At 35.0% G+C, this 16,211-nt stretch overlaps 1 long non-coding RNA gene across 1 annotated transcript in view; it reads left to right on the forward strand.

Annotated features, from left to right (window-relative positions):
* The window catches only part of LOC112065902 (uncharacterized), a 396,153-nt gene that overhangs the window by 121,777 nt on the left and 258,165 nt on the right, over positions 1 to 16,211 (forward strand). Inside the window, exon 2 of the long non-coding RNA XR_002892300.2 lies at positions 2,934 to 3,000. This is a non-coding gene — a long non-coding RNA (uncharacterized lncRNA). The remainder of the gene's footprint in view (positions 1 to 2,933; positions 3,001 to 16,211) is intronic.

A 16,211-nucleotide genomic window follows, 5' to 3' on the forward strand; every position in this document is an offset into this window, starting at 1 on the left:
TGAAAGATAATTATTGCTATTAGGGCTAATATAAACTCCAACCAAATAAAACAACTGACAGAACTTACATATAATCTTTTCCTTCCTGTGTTATTTGATTGAATAAAGCAACCAGCACAATGCTAAGTTGTACTGATTGTTATAGAAATCTTTAACTCATTTCTGACATTTATGGGAATGCATTAACATTGTAAAGCAAGTAGATTTCATCTTGCATATACCTGGGACCACTGGGAGAAAATGATAATTAGCTTTATATTATCCTAATTTTTCATTCTAACTTTAAGTGTGAAACTGATAGGTTTAAGAAAGATATATTAGTTTATTAGAAGAATGAATGGAAATTTAATTAAGAAATGTTTAATAATCTATTGAAAGAATCACATGCTTTTTACCCTATGACTTATTAAGGTGATAAATTATTGTTCAAATATTTAAAAATCCTTTTATATTTACTGTATTTGTCCACAGTGTAATAGTCTTATAGTGATGGAGTTGAGGTGCTAGTATTTTAGCATCTGTATTCATATGTGAGATTTGGCTATAATCTTTTGGACGTATGTTATGGACTGAAGGTGTCCCCCCAAAATTCATATGTTTAAATCCTAACCCCCAGTTGTATGGAGATGGTATTAGGAGGTGGGGTCTTTGGGAGCTCATGAGAGTGGAAGCAACATAAATGTAATTAGTGCCCTTATAAAAAGGACGTGAGAATTTATTTTGCTCTCTATCATGTAAAGATATAAAAAGATAACACCCAACTAGAAAGAGTGCTTTCATCAGATACCAGATCTGCCTGTGCCTTGGATTCTGGACTTTCTAGCCTCCAGAACTGTGAGAAATAAATGTTGTTTAAACTAACTGCTCTATGGCATTTTTGTTATAGCAGCCTGAACTGACTAATACAAGGGGTGGGCTATTTTTGTCAGATTTGGAATCCATGAATATGTACATGTCATAACATGAGTTGGTTAGCTTTCCATTTTTCTCAAGTTTAAGCACTGAAAAAAAATATCTAAATCATGTAGGTCTCATGCCTTTTTGGAAATAGTTTTTTTCAGCAACCCTAATTTTATATTCGGATCAATAACATTCTCTAGAAAATTGTCTATTTTAGTCACAGTTTAAAAATAAAAGCTTCATCTAGCATTTTCCCACTTTAAAATTCCCCTATATTCATAATTATATTGCTTAAGAAATCTTTTGAAAAGTAAATTGACAATGTTTGAGCCAGGTATTAAAGTAGGATGAGTAGGATCTATGATGGGATAAAGGTCATGGGCAGAAGAAATGAAAATGTTTTTTACTTGCAAAATCTTTTTTTTCAGCAGAAACTTAACACATTTTACAAAGACTAAATTTAAAAAAACAAGCAAAGAAAAAAAAAAACCCCTCAGTTTAATTAAATTATGTCTGTAAAAGAATTAAAACTTTGTTGGTGTGCCAGTACATGTTCTTCAAGATGAATGCCTCTGGATGTTTGGGAAAATGTCTATTTTCGTAGTTCTTTTTGTGTTAGGCAGAATCTGGCACCTACTCACCTAAACCTGTGAATATTTTCTTACCTGACAAAAAGTCTTTGCTGATGTGATTAAGTTAAGGACTTTGGGATGGGGAAATTATCTTGGATTATCTAGGTGGGGCTAATTTAATCACATGAGCCATTCAAAAGGAAGAGAGGTAGAAAAGTAGGTCAGGAGATGTGAAGTGAGAAGGAATTGACTGTTACTGGCTTTTAAGATGAAGGAAGGTGGCCATGAGCCAGATAATGTGGGTGGTCTCTAGCAGATGCGAAGTGCCCTCAGCTGACACTTAGCGAGAACACAGGGTCGGACCTCAGACCTATAACTGAAGGAAACAGTTTCTTCTCCTGAGCCTCCAAAATGAAATGTAACCCTGCTGAAACCTCGACTTTAGCCCAGTGAAACCCATGTTAGGTTTTTGACCTACAGAACTGTAAGATAATACATGTGTCGTTTAACCCACTAGATTGTGGTAATTGTTACAGCAGCAATAGAAAACTAATACACCTTTAATACCAAGAGAATCAGAATAAAGCTTAGTGATGATTCATGTAGAAAGCTATGATGCTTTTCAAGTAAAAGTTTTAACACAACAAAAACTTGGTTTCTGTTTTGGCTTGTTTCATCTAAAGCAGTGTTTTATGTAATGGGTGTTTAATAAATGCTCATTAAAGAAGAACTTTGAATGAAAATCTATTGTGTGGCAGTTCAGTGGTTAGGACACCGTGCTTTCACTGCCAAGGGTGTGGGTTCAGTCTCTGATTGGGGAACTAAGATCCCACAGCCCACAAGTGGCATGGCACAGCCAAAAAAAAAAAATCTATTGTGTATCAAATAATATTTGATCATCATTGTTTCTTTAGAGCTGTATCTTACACTGAATAGTCAATATAAAATATTCTGTTGAATGAAAGCACTATATTTTAATTCAGTTATGTCAAGAAAGCATTTAGAATCTGTATACTTTGTTTCAAATTTCCTGTCTTGTCAGGTCTCATAACCAATGTAATATCTTCAAAACTCTCCTGTTCCACACCTGACATCTACTCTTCTACATTATCTTTCTTGAGACCCTAATCCTTCTCCTTAATTTCCAAGAAGGATAAATGATGTGCTGTGGTGGGCTAGTGGTTCTAGTTCTTCATTTAATATAAGCATCCTTGCTCATTTTTGCTGGGTAGCTAAGACAGATGGGAAGAGTTAAAAGTAATTGTCAAGATTATAAAAGGGAGCTTTTGAAAGCTATAGTTACCTGCAGTAGTGAGTAGGTCATGCCAAATGCATTATTTCAAAATAAGAATTTAAAAGCCTGATTAGTATGGTAATTGTTTTGGCACATCTTCTTACCCTAGCATTTTGTATCATAAGAAAAACATTGATTCTGCTTAAATTAGTGTTTTACCATTTCAGTGTACAGGAGCGAGATGAAATGAAACAGAAGTCACCGAAACGATTTGGAATCAAACATTGCATTAAGGTAAAAAGTATTTTTTGCCTCTTCTAATGTGCAGTAAAAACCTCATTTGAAATAATTGTTCTGGAATGCTATTAAAAGTTCTGCTACAATCAGAATTTCTGCCAAATTACTTTGAAAAGGTCCTGTGCTTTGGGGAACTGTTTGGTACAGGTGGGATGTGGCTTAGCTGTCCTGATCAAACCTGATCTTTATAGGCCTCACAGTCTTTTGAATTCTCTAGCATCTTTAGGGAATCTGAGTAACCTGAGTTTGGTGTAGACTTCGAAGTTTCCCCAGTCTGGATTCAAATTAGTTGAGTTCATCATGGATGAAGGTATAGGTAGATCAATGCATTCTAGTCTATACTACATCTTCATCCATCCATCCATTCAGCCATCCAATGGGGAAGAATAAGAACTCCTGATCACAAGAAAAGACTGTAAGGAAGACAAGTTACATACTTGGCAGTGCTATGTTAGCCATTTTGTTATTAGATATTTTGTGATCACATGTGCTAGTTTGTCTAGAGCAGCCTCAGTTAAAAAAAAAAATACAGTCTCCTTCTTAGCCTGTATGTCCTAATCATTTGTCTGGACTTTAAATGTACCCATATTTTGGAGATGTTAATGACATACTTCGGTGGGATATCAAGCACTCTATAAAAGGAGCACCAAAGTGGGTTAAGATCAAGCACACTATTAAGCAATAGATTAAAATCACTTAGAGTATAATTCTTACACCTCCTTAGAATCTGCTGCTTTTGTGTTAACATTTTTTAATATTTTTTTTTTGTAAGGAAGAGAGAGATTCACTCTTTTTCTGTCTCTTAATCCTCTACAATTAGAGAGGTATGACAGTTTATTTATGTTTCTTTTCCTGTCCTGAAAAGACCAAAACATGAATAATTTAAGCTTTAGGGAATGCCTTTTTCTTTTCCTTGGGTTTTCCTTTTCCATTGGGATGTCTCTTTCCATGCTTTGTATGCTTCTCTTAACATCAGTGAGTAGCTGGAGAGCCAAGATAAGAAGACTGGTTTAGGGGAAAAAAGGGATTCCCTTAGTCTAGGCTTATAGGCAGGAGACAAAAAGTACTGTATCTTTGGGTTCATTGCACCTAGGGGTTTCACGTTATAGTAATAAATAGTGTGCATTTGCCTTTGAATAGCTCACTGCTGCACTTGAACAGTAGAATAATAGCATGTCTAAGAAGAGGAAAATAAAATGTTCATCCAAAATATTATAAATGTAACAAACATTTTGACACGTAAATACAGCTGAATATATAGAAGGCTAACATAACTCTAAGGTTTTTTCAACTCCATTTGGTTTGGCACTATAGAGTTTTTAAGGAAAATCATACATTTCTTTTGTATTGATGATATAACTACAAATTAATCTGTACTATCTTAATATTCTTTTTCCTAAATTTATTTTCTGTTCTGCATATAACAAATGATGTATGTAACTCAGAATCAGCTTTGGAGAAAATTGGAAAGTTGGTGGCATTCATATTAGTTTTCACCTCCATGTAATTTTCTGGTATCCCCATTGTATACTGTGTGGTCCAGCATCTCCCATTGAAATTCTTCTAATATGGTAATCCATATGGAATTTAAGGCTAGGACAGGACGTAGAGGAATTTATGGTGGTAGAAACTGGATTTTCCATAAATGAACCGGACAGGTAACCATTTTCTCCATGTATGAACACCATTAATCTTGTATATAAAAACAGAAATGTACTGAATATTGATTGAGCTCTTTGTTTTGCCTAAAAGAATGTAATGTTTTTACTATGAAAATAAGCTATCTCTGATGGGATTTTACTGTTCTAGGGGAGTTCAATTGTTTTATTTTATAACAAATTATTTTGTTCATCTGTGTACAAATTATTTACTGAATATGTGTAATTTTCTCTAATTTTAAAAATTTCCAATACTTAATGGCAGCCTTGTTTGTATATTTCAGAAAAAAATACTAAAGCTCAGAAGTAGAAAGGCAGAGGGAAATGCCAGTGTAATTTTTCTGTTTACCAAAGGCAGTTTTCCTAAAATATCTCATATATCTGACAAGTAGCACCAAAAAAAATCCTGCTTAATTGCTTGTCAGTCTTCATGTATTTATCTTGCACCCAAACTGATTTTTCTACAGAAATAATCCTGAGCTTATCAGTTAACTGCTAATGGATTTTTTAAAACGTGGTGAGAAAGCATTTCATTCAAATTGAAGCCTTATGTTCAGCAATGGCTCATCACGTGAAACAGTCTTTGTGTGTAACCCACTGTGATGGATAATGCAATTCCTTTGTGTGTGTGTGTGTGTGTGTGTGTGTGTGTGTGTGTGTGTGTGTGTTATCCAAAGATATAAAGGGAGAAGGGGGGTGGTTGGTGCTGGGGAGGAAGAATGGGAAGAAGAAAGCTATATCAACTTGAGATTTAGAGAAAATAAAAAGAGCTTAGGCTTGATGACTAAAATCTAAAACTGGAACTTGGCAATTATAAGCTGGAAGGTATTCATGCAATTTATGAGTAACCCTATTTTTGGCTGAAACATAATTCAAAGGAATCACTCACTGCTTGAAAGAAGGCCCAGGTATATTGGCAGAGTCACTGAAAAACAACATTTCTATAGTGCTTCCAGCAGCTCTTTATTACTGAAAGGAATATAAGTGGAAAATCTCCCTCATTTGGGGCTCCAAAGATAGCCACCTACAGGCATTTTACTTTCAAAGTGTTAAAAAGATGAAATAATCATCCTTTTTTTCCCTATAAGATTTGTTATAGAACAGTTTAGTAGCTTATGATACTTTCCTTATGGATTAACTATTTCTAACATGTGCTTAAACTAATTTTTCATAAAAAGGTTTTTCTGAAGGTCAGAATGAAAGCTACTCTGACTGCAGTTCTTTAAAATTCAGCAAGAAGCTGTTTGAATTAAAACATCATGTCTTTGATTCCTGATAAACATCTCTCTGACATGGGAAATAGTCAAGACCTTCTGGTGAAAGCAGTTCCCTCATTGGCCTTGAGCATTATTGATGGCCACATGAGGCTGTTTGCTCATGGAATTGCAAGGATCTGTGGCATGTTTATGTTGAAGGGTGAGGTCATTCTAATGCCATAAGAATCTGACACCAAGCACAGTGAGTGTCTGGGACATAAAACTTGTGTTTGATAACTTTTTATTGAAGCAATAAATGAAGGAGTTTATGAAAGAATAAATGAGTTAATCAGTACAGATGTGTTGCAGGACCATGTATCCTTAATCCTAGTCAGGTCTCTTTGGAATGGGTGGGTTCTGTCATGAGAGTTACTATTCCATTGGAAAATCCAGAGCAGGTTCAGCAAGTATGCAGCACAACAACTGTCATTCCCTGAAACATGGTTAATCTATCAGGGTACTCTTCTCAGCCAAAGCAATTTTAGAATGTTGTTTTTCAATAGAGTTCTCCAGGCAGTCATTTCCAATCAATCAGAGTTGGCAAAAGTAAGTCAAATGTCTGTCTTCATTCTAAACAAATTAGTACAACCCTAGGGGAAAAAGAAAGAGCCTCCACTTTTCCATCTTTTTAAGTAGTACGTTTTGCACAGCCCATTCATTTACTCATTATTTACACAAATTGTCAAAAGGTGGGCTGAAAAATTCTATTAGAGTTTATGTTTATGGAGAAATAATTGTGTTTAATGCTAGGTACCAAGTTTAATACCAGGAACTGTTCTTTATCCTAAGTCTTTAACTGGATCAATCACGTAGGAATCATGTGAGGATCTTGTAAAAATGTAGATTCAGATTCAGTAGGTCTGGAGAAGGTGATAAGCATCTGCATTTCTAATAAGGTCATTGCTAGATATGCCAATCTTGCTGGTTGGCCCTCTGACCACACTTTAATAGTGAGAGTAGATAATTGATTCTCAACCTGGCTGCACATTAAAATTACTAGAGAGCTTTCAAAAATATTGAGACCAGGATCCTTCCTCAGAGATTCTGACTTAATATGACCAGGATGTGGCCTGGGCATTTGGATACTTACAGACTCCTCAGGTAATTGTAATATGTAGTCAAAGTTGAGAATCACTAGTTTAAGCTGACATAAGCCCTGCTTCTGGTATTTCATTCAGGCTAAAAATAACAATTGATTTCACGGAGCACACTTAAAATACCCTTCTCACCCTCCCAGCCCTCACTTATTTTGTTTCACTCTTAACTTTACTCTTGTTTTTAATGACCTTTATCTCAATTTTTGTTCATGGTCTCCCATTTGACTTCTCTTATAGTCAAGCCTTGGCTTGTCTCAGAATATTTTTTATATTAAATTATAATATTTAAAAAAATTTTATTGGCATGTAGTTGATTTTCAATGTTGCATTAGTTTCAGGTGTACAGCAAAGTGAATCAGTTATACGTATATATATATATATATATATATATATATATATCCACTCTTTTTTTAGATTCTTTTCCCATATAGGACATTACAGCATATTAAGTAGAGTTCCTTGTGCTATACAGTAGGTTCTTATTAGTTATCTGTTTTATATATAGTAGTATGTACATGTCAATCCCAGTCTCCCAATTTATCCCCCCCCATTATCCTCTGGTAACCATAAGTTTGTTTTCTACATCTGTGACTCTACTTCTGTTTTGTAAATAAGTTCATTTGTACCCTTTTTTAGATTCCACATATAAGTGATATCATATGATATTTGTCTTTCTGTCTCTGACTTACTTCACTCAGTATGATAATCTCTAAGTCCATCCATGTTGCTGCAAATGGCATTATTTTGTTCTTTTTTATGGCTGAGTAATATTCCATTGTATATGTTTAACACATCTTCTTTACCCAATCGTCTGTTGATGGAAGCAACATTTAGTTGCTTCCATGTCCTGGCTATTGTAACTAGTGCTGCAGTGAACATTGGGGTACACGTATTTTTTCAAATTATTGTTTTCTCTGGGTATATGCCTAGGAGTGGGATTGCTGGGTCATATGGTAGTTCTATTTTTAGTTTTTTAAGGAACCTCCATACTGTTCTCCATAGTGGTTATACCAGTTTACATTCCCACGAACAGTATAGGAGAGTTCCCTTCTCTTCACACCCTCTCCGGCATTTATTGTTTGTAGATTTTTTGGTAAAGGCCATTCTGACCAGTGTGAGGTGATATGTCATTGTGCTTTTGATTTGCATTTCTCTAATAATTAGTGATGTTGAGCATCTTTTCATGTGCCTCTTGGCCATCTGTATGTCTTCTTTGGAGAAATGTCTGTTTACAATAGATCTTTTGCCCATTTTTTGATTTGGCTTGTTCTTTTTCTCTTACAGCCCCTGGCTCTTTCTAATAGGAGTCTCTTGCTTACATTTTGGTCCCATGAAAAATGGTACATACGGTGGCTCATTAGTTCTAGAACTGTAAGGAGGTCAGAGATTTTTCTAAACCTTAAGAGTTCAGAGCCTATAACTTACAAAATAAGAACCAGACAATTCTTAGTATTCCCTCAATAATCATAAAATGATAGAGCTGGGAGAAAATCTAAAGATTATCTGGTTCAGTATCCTTGTGTCAGATGCATTGTCAGGTGACTACTGATGAGTAATACCCTTGTGTGGTCCCCTCTCCTTGAATGAGGTGTAATCTGTGACTTGCCTGTAAGCAATAGAGAATGAGAATGGAGATGGGATGTCCCTTTCATTATTACATTTACATTTAGTTATATGACTCCATCTTAGCAGACCAGAGAGAGAAAAATTGTTCAACTTTCCTGGAAGAAACCAATAACCACATTGTGAACTGCCTGTAGAAAAGGTCACATGGTCAAGGAACTGTGGGCAGTTTCTGAACAGCCTCCAGTCAACAGCCAATACAAAGATGGGTCCCTCAGTCACACAGCCATAAGGTAATAAATTCTATTAACCATCCCAATGACCTTGTAAGCAGATTCTTCCCTGGTTAAGCCTGCAGAAGAGAATGCAGCCCACCCAACACCATCATTGCAGCCTATTGAGATCCTGAGCAGAGGAACTAGCTAAGCTGTGATGAGATATTGGACCTATGGAAATTAGGAGATAACAGAGTGTGTGTGTGCATCCATGTAATAATTTGTTACACAGCACTAGAAAACTAATACAAGAGTCATTTTACAGGTAAGGAAACAGAGGTCTGGAGCTTATATGAGTTGTAAACAATACCCTGTAAATTACCAGCAGAGCTGAGCATAGAACTCAGGACTTATAACTCCTACTCTGGACTGTGCTTTTTAATAAAGACTTTATTTTTTTAGAGCAGTTTGAGTTTCACAGCAAAATTGAGGAGAATGTACAGAGATTTCCCATATCCTTCCCCAACACATCTATAGCTTCTGCCATTATCAACATCCCTATCCAGAGTGGTACATTTGTTACAATAGATGAACCTACCTTGACACATTCTTATCACTCAAAGTCTATAGATTACTTTACAGTTTACTCTTAGTAAGTGTTGTACATTCTATAATTTGGACAAATTTGTAATATTATTTCTCTTCTTTTTAGGGTACTAAATGGGTGACTAAATCTGGAAGAACACTTAAATAGAATACAAACAGAACACATAAGATAAATAATGAATTACCATACAGAAAAACACTGTAGATTCTTCCCACCCATTATGTCTTCTTTATGGTGCTTTTTTTTGGATGTTTTATGAAATGTTAAATAAGAATTATGTTTTTGAATTTGATTCTTCTTCAATCATTAATCATTATTATTTTTAAATTTATTTATTTATTTATTTATGGCTGTGTTGGGTCTTCGTTTCTGTGCGAGGGATTTCTCTAGTTGTGGCAAGCACGGGCCACTCTTCATCGCGGTGCGCGGGCCTCTCACCATCATGGCCTCTGTTGTTTCAGAGCACAGGCTCCAGACGCACAGGCTCAATAGTTGTGGCTCACGGGCCCAGTTGCTCCACGGCATGTGGGATCCTCCCAGACCAGGGCTCGAACCCGTGTCCCCTGCATTGGCAGACAGACTCTCAACTACTGCGCCACCAGAGAAGCCCATTAATCATTATTTGATAAGAAGATGTTACACTTTTGAAAAATCATCAGCAAAATGCAGAGGCAGGGGAAAATATATCATTACTATATAGTTGTCAAGGAAAACAAAAGCATAATTTCCTATAATCAAAAAACATATTTGAACTGAAAATTAATTTTGTTTCAAAACCAAAAGAAAACAAACAGAACACTTGGAATATATGAATTTAGCCTCTTATAAAATAGATATTTAATGAATAGAATGAGATCCACTGATGATTCAGCAAACTTAAAATTAAGAACATTGTTTCAGTTTTTTAAATGTAATACATTTTTTTCATAGTTGTCAGAAAAAATACCTATTAAAGGTTATTTTCACAATAATTTGAATAAGCAACTGCATTCTTTCCCTGTTGTCTTAAACTCTGATATCCAGTTCAGTTCATGGAACAAATATTGCGTCCTTACTAAGAGCCAGGTGTGTCAATCATTGGAATTGCAAAGATAAATTAGGTACAAATTCCCTCAAAGAGCTCACAATGAAGTTCATATCCTCCTGCATGCTGGCATCATTAACAGTGAGAAAAATGACAGTCATCATAGGTATTTGGTTCATATGATTGTGAAGAGTGTATGTTGATTACCTGATTGGTGTTTAGTATTATGCTATGTTCTCTGGAGTGCAAAAGAAGCTGAAATACATTGTTCCTGCATCTTAAGCACCTTATTAAGGGCTTTAAAATAGTATGAAAAATAGAGGAGTTGTGTTTTTTACCTTACTGGTAAAAGAATCACATTTCTTCTACTCTCCTTTTAATTCTTAAATATTACAATACTCTAGAAATGGGTCTTGCACAATGGAATTTACCAAGCAGATTATCATCCCTACATTTATTTGAGGGACAGGGTGTCATGCTGGGAAGATCACAGATTTTATTTAGATTAGATAGAGTGTCATCTGATGCCATGTCATATACTTCTATGTAAACTTGGGAAAGTCATTTAACTCCTTTGAGTATCAGATACCTTATCTATTAAATGTGTGCTTTGCAGAGTCATGAAAATCAAGTGAGATCTTGGCATACTGGCACCTGTTAGATACTAAAGATAATATTTTTGGATGTGAAAAGAGTCTGCACAATATTTCTTCACAATTTCCTCTTTAATAATTGATGGTTTAGCTGGTTACATGGCTAACCAGCTAAAGACTATATTTACAAGACTCCCTTGCAATTAGCTGTAGTCTATGATAGATTCTGTACAATGAAATTTAAGCAGAAGTTATTGATGCAACTTCCAGATTATCTCTTAAAAGAAAAGGAGCTTTGTCTCCCTCCACTTCTCATTCTCTCCCTCTCACAGGTGGAAATGTAGATTAGATAAGAAGCCATGTTCAATATGGATCAAGCCACTAGGGGTGGCAGAGAAACAAAAATGGAAGGGAGTCTGGATCTCTGATGCCATCAATCTGTCATAACAGCAATGAACTACCTTCTCAGGTTATTTTGGGGAGAAATAAATAAATTACTCTTGGTGAGGAAAAAAAAATCAACTATATTGTTGAGTGTCTAAATACAGAAGTTTAACCTTGACTGGGTGGAAAGTGAGCATAGATTTGTATGTTTTCAAAAAAGCACAATTTAGTTCCAACCAACTAGTATCCCACCTTCTATAATGTAGAATACCTTATAGAATAAATACACAGATCTCAATGGTAACATTATTTTTAATCCTATGTTTCAGACCTTTTAGATGATATTTTAAATGAAGAGAAATATATACCATTTTACTAATACAGAATTCTATACCTCAAAACAAAGCATGAAGTTTCAAGAAAATATGAAGGAAACAAACAAACTTGGAATGACTACCAATTATATCTTCAGTAATAATACAAATCTTTGATTTCCTAAATGAGGATTGGTTCAAATATATATTAATATAAAATGGGAAAATTTAATGCAGAATTATTTGAGTTTTGTTACTGAAGAGTGAGAAGAGAGAGGAGAGGTGTGCATATAATTTAAAATAGAATTTGTTTTATTAAGATTTTTCTGGAAAGGTTTTGCTAAACTTTAGTTCATTTTCTTGTTTCTCAGTGTACAGGAAGGCAGCTAATTAAAAGAGAACAACTTAGAACCATTTTCTAATATGAAGGGAATAGAAAAATGAAAAAAATATTAAAAATAAAAAAATGAAAGTTCAAGGCCAAGTAGCTTTAGTCCTACTGGCAGTAGCCTCATTTTTCAAGGCAACAGCAGCTGGTTGTATTATAGCTATTATAGAATCTATATACTTTAACCATTTTCATGTCGAAAGAGGGCACACAATATTAGGAATCCTAGCAATGGTCTAATACATTTTAGTAAGATTTTTCTGTCATGAGAATTTGGAAATGTATTTTGGAAATATATTTGGGTTTGGCCAAGAACCATCTAATGGATGTTCTACTCTAGAAAAAAGAAATAGTCATGAGCCTAGACCTGTAGATTTGGATCCTACTTACTGAAGTGCAAACCTGGAGTCATTCAGGTAGTAAATGTTTTGACACAGTAAGCCAAAACTAAAAACTCTCCTGTGAATTTCAAAGTTTATACATAACATTGTTAAATGAAAAAGTAGCTTTCCTGTTGCCTCCAGCCACAAAGCACATATTCATGACCAAACATTTAACAGCAATACTAACAATGCCAGAATTAAAGGAGGAGAGAGCAGGGAGAGGAAGGAAATGATCATTTATATGAAATGGAAATACAAAATGTTCCAAACAAAAATGAATTACATTATGAAGGTATTTTTTTCAAAGTCAAAATGTTTTCTAATGGGCCAGAAAAAGATGGAAAATACTTTTTACTTAAAAACATAATTAAACTTGCAAATATTCTACCCATTAGCATTGTCTTTCCCCACAATGCTCTCTCTGTTTATTGGTAATTATTCTCTACTGCTCATTGTGTCCAGATGACTACATGTATAGTAATGTAAGCATAAGCATGTAACAAATACAGTCATTGGTTTTCCCCTAGTAGATTTTTATAGAAAACAAATTAAAAGCTCCTCAGAAGCTAGGTTTTAATGATTTCATGAAATGCTGATTTACCCACCATCCTAACCACAGGCTAGATCAGTCCTTTTGCTTCTTTGATACAGGCATACCAACATGCATAAGATGATAGTATATGAAAGTATTATCCAGCATTATCACAAAGATCAGAATGTGGCCAATCTATTAAGTGTATTTTATTTAATAAAAAATTGATGGTACATGTGTCAGCTACATAGAATTATTCACATTTTCCTGAGTAAGCCATGTTCTCTCATGCATTCATACGCCCATTGAATGGGATCTCTCCTTTACCATAAATGACCTCTTTTATTTGCCTGAGGAACTCTTAACAATTTTTGTGTTAAATATTTCCTTTATGCAACAAACCATGCTCTCATGGTAATTTTGCCAGTATAGTAATGATTAAAATGTTAAACCAATCTTGAATGTGATAATAATATACACAATGCTTAGAATTTCAGAAAGTGCTTTCTCATGTATTATCTCATTTAATCTTTTAGCAGCCCAGTGAGATAGCTCTATGTTAACCAGCTATGTAATTAACTGGAACAATGTAGTACTTAATCAATTTGGATAGCATAATAGTAATATCCAAACCTGGCAACAAACCAAACTCATCAGGAGAGATTTCTTTCAAATTAAAAACTAAACTAAAATAAATATCTCCATGGTATAAAATACAATGGGTACAGAGGGGCCTATGGGATATACACCACCACAAATAAGATCAGCCTATACATTCTATTTTGTACTTTCCTTTTTTCCACCTAACAGTAGTTCGGAGGTAGCTTTCAATATTATCACATATAGATCCACCTCAGTCTTTTCAATGGTTCCGGCGTATGCCAGTATTGAATGCACAGTTCATTTAACCAGGTCTCTATGTGGCTTTCTTGTTTCTCTGGGGGTGGGTGTTGTGGTGTTGTTTTGCTCTTATATAGAAAGCTCAGTGGTCATTCTGATATATATCTTTATCTTTACATATATATTTTACATACTACTCTCAATATATTTAGAGGTTATACAAGCATATGTGGATGATTGCTTCTAAAGATATATGCATTTAAAATTTTGATAGATGTTGCAATTGGTTTCCAGATTTTTTGTATTAATTCGAATTCCCACCAAGGAGAATTGAGGGCTACTGATGCACTGCATTTATGCTTACAGAGGTAATATCCAACTTTAATCATGGCCCATCTTGACTGTGAAAATTAGCATCTTGTTTCTGTTATACTTAAGTTTCTTTCATTATGAGTAAGGTTGAGCATCTCTTCATATATTTATTGGCCATTTGTGTATGTGCACATGCGTGTGCCATCTGTTCATATTCTTGATCCATTTTCTTTCATATTGTTAGTTTTCTCTATATTTTTTGTAACAGCTCTGGTATGATAGGGAAATTAGTCCTTTTATATGATTTGCAAATACTGTCACCGGTTATCATGTTGGGAGAGTAGCTTAAACACATAAAGCATAGGCGCTTTCCGTCTTCCCTGCAACCTTGACCTATTGAATTTTTGGAATTGAGAACTAGGAATCTAAAATATTGGAAAACTTCGCCCCGGTGATTCTACTATAGCTGAGCCAAGGACAGTGTTTGAGAACTCCTGGATTATGTACCAGGCATGGCATAGTTAAGTTCAAAAACTTGTGTTGTTAGAGAAGCTATTTTTGATAGTAATATGAAGGAAGAATCATGGAAGCCGTGACTCTACCCAACTGGGAATCCTTTCTTCAAGAGTATTGATCTGCATGTCATTTTTCCTGACAAAAGCATCATGGCTATAAAAATTCCTCATGGTATCATAGCATGGTAGAAATATAGTAACTTACCAAGAAATAGAGCTATAAATCTGTTTCTGGGGAACCTCTGAAAAGATATTTTGAAGAGCATTTGGAAGAAGCAAGTATTCTTTGTAATGACATAGGCCAAGTGGAGATGCAAAGGCTGACAATTATAAGTAAATAAAAATAAAATCTGATTAGCAACAGCTGACGATAAAGGGGGCATAATTATCCTAGATGAGAGATAAAGCTGAGAGCTATTCCAATTCTTTAATGAAGGATTAATTATTAATATTTATATAGTTGTATACCTGTCACATGTAATAATAACTGACATTTTAAGCATTTTGCTAAGTACTTTGTGTGAACTGACTTAGTGTCTATAAAGTAGACCCTGTCATCACCTTTTTTTACAGAAAAATAATTTAAAGTGTTTGATGATTTGTTTGAGATCATTCAAATGGTAGGTAGCAGAGGTACAGCTCAAGAGCCCATACTCATAATTGCCATGGTACACTTTTTAAACTTCACAATTCATTATTCATAAAGTAAGGCTAACGGCATGAGGATATCATTCTACAGAGTGTGTCTAGAATCTACGAAATATCCTGTTGTTTCTCTTCTCCTCCTATTTTCATTTTAGCCCTTAAATAAGAAAATTTCCACCAAACGTTCTAGGCTATTGAGAAAATATAGAGAGGCAGTGTCTATCTTTTTCTCTGTTTTCTTTCTTACTCCTCCCCTTTGAGGTAGAGTAATTTATCCAAATTCCTTATTTGTGTTAAAGATTATGGCTCACATGTAGCATCCCCCTAAATCTATCTTTTTTGCTTTCTTGGTATTGTTTCTTCTCTCCCAGGCTACGTAAAGGCTTATCTAGTTTCCATTCTCCATAAAGTAAGTGAGAAAACTGAGCTTCAGTCTAACAGACCCAAGCGGATTTCAGCTCTCCCTGTTCCATATTCTCCACCTGGGCCCAAAGCCGATATTGTAAACTTACCCCTCTGGAATACTTCTGTGGTTTTTCAATTGACTAGAATTTGTGGGAGGAATAATTAGTGCCTCCCATTTTAACACATGGTTCACAACGTGGGTATCTTTTAGAATAAAAATAAGGATTCACATTTGAGGAACAAATTATTCCACGGGAAGATGGATGGACTTCCTTTATCTGTAGTGGCTGATTCCCACTGGCTGGGAAACTGGTTTTAACTGGTGCATGCTGGTTTTAAAGGTTGGGCTACTAGACGTCAGATGTACAGCTTTTATTATGTCCCCAGACACAAGTCCAAGATTGTGTTTAAGAGGTCTCTTCCCAAGGGTCAAGAAAGCTTTGTCCAGGATCTTGAAATAGGAGAGATCTGGTCTGA

Source organism: Physeter macrocephalus, chromosome 6, assembly GCF_002837175.3.
Source record: "Physeter macrocephalus isolate SW-GA chromosome 6, ASM283717v5, whole genome shotgun sequence".
In the NCBI taxonomy this organism is placed as follows: Eukaryota; Metazoa; Chordata; class Mammalia; order Artiodactyla; family Physeteridae; genus Physeter; species Physeter macrocephalus.